This window comes from Cricetulus griseus, chromosome 2 (assembly GCF_003668045.3).
Source record: "Cricetulus griseus strain 17A/GY chromosome 2, alternate assembly CriGri-PICRH-1.0, whole genome shotgun sequence".
NCBI lineage: Eukaryota > Metazoa > Chordata > Mammalia > Rodentia > Cricetidae > Cricetulus > Cricetulus griseus.
This window is the reverse complement of record NC_048595.1, coordinates 442,715,160-442,716,712: the sequence shown is the minus strand read 5'-3', so window position 1 is coordinate 442,716,712 and position 1,553 is coordinate 442,715,160.

Genomic DNA, 1,553 nt, shown 5'->3' with positions numbered 1-1,553 from the left:
ATATGCACTGCCATAGCTCAATCTTCAAATTAATATTATCACTGCTGTCTGTGGCCTCCCAGGGTGTGGCTGCTCTTGGCCAACACTAATTCCGAGTATTGAGTATCGGGCGAAAGCCTGGAGATTTGGATGAACCACAAGACTCCTGGTCCTTTTCTGAGAGAATGTCTCCCACCTTTATTGTGGATCAGCCTTATATACAAACTTACAAAAACCCCAGGTCAAAGGGTTCACAACAGGATATTGATCCCAGTAGGGTCAGGAACAGGAGGTACCTGTGGTTATGCTGGAAAACAACCCTTAGAGACCCCGTGGGGGCTGGGTCCCTACACCAGGGACCAAAGGGGCAGTGATGAGTAGAGGAGGAAGTCACATCCCTGGCACCTCTTGGCCTTCACTTGTCCTGTGTATTGGGGTTTTCTTAGGGAAGGTAGTGTGATCAAAGGGCCCTTAGATCTGGCTCATATTAGGTGGGTTTTGTTTTTTAGAGACAGGGTTTCTCTGTGTAGCTTTGGAGCCTCTCCTAGCACTCACTCTGTAGACCAGGCTGGCCTCCAACTCACAGAGATCCACCTGCCTCTGCCTCCAAGTGCTGGGATTACAGGCGTGCACCACCACTGCTCAGCATATTAGGTGTTCTTGATGGTGTTGAATGTATATGATTATTTCCAAGGACTTAAAGCAGGGACTGTGCACACCTTTATTCCCAGCACTGGGGAGGCAGAGATAGGAGGGTCTCTGTAAGTTTGAGGAGAAGTTCCAGGACAGCTAGAGCTACACAGAGAAACCCTGTCTCGGGGGCGGGGGAAGGAAAAAAGAGAGCAGGCACTGTGTAGTAGAGGCCAAAAGCACCAGAAACACTTTGGAACCCCTGAGCACACACAGGGCACCTTAGACTTGAGTGTCATCCATTCAGAACCCTGAGATAAACCCCATTAGCAAAAGACAGACCTGCAGAGGTGGCTTGATTTTCCTCCCACTCTTTGTCTCCCTGTATAGGTTATTTCTACTTAGAATTTAGAACACTTCCCAAGTTGTTGTTTTAAAGATTTATTTATTATGTATACAGTGTTCTGTCTGCATGTATGCCTGCAGGCCAGAAGAGGGAGCCAGATCTCATTACAGATGGTTGTGAGCCACCATGTGGCTGCTGGGAATTGAACTCAGGACCTTTAGAAGAACAGCCAGAGCTCTTAAACTCTGAGTCATCTCTCCAGCCCCAAACACTTCCCAAGTTTAAGAATACTCTTTTAATCACAAACCATGCATTCACAAACATGTCTATGCAGTCTTGCTTGGAGGTCAAGAAAGTCCACACTAGTGAGGCATATACCAGAGATCTGGCACTTAGAACTCTTTCAAGGGGAAGTAGAGACATGCTCCTGCTCCCTTGGCAGAGTCCTCCACCTAGAGCACATTCAGCTTAATGCAGAGCCACTCGGAAGTCCTGTGCTAACTAGGTTAGAGCAGGATGCAACTCGGGGCCTGCCTTGCTATCATCACGATGTTGTTGCTGAGCCAGGCCCATAATGCTCCAACTCCCTATCGCCCGG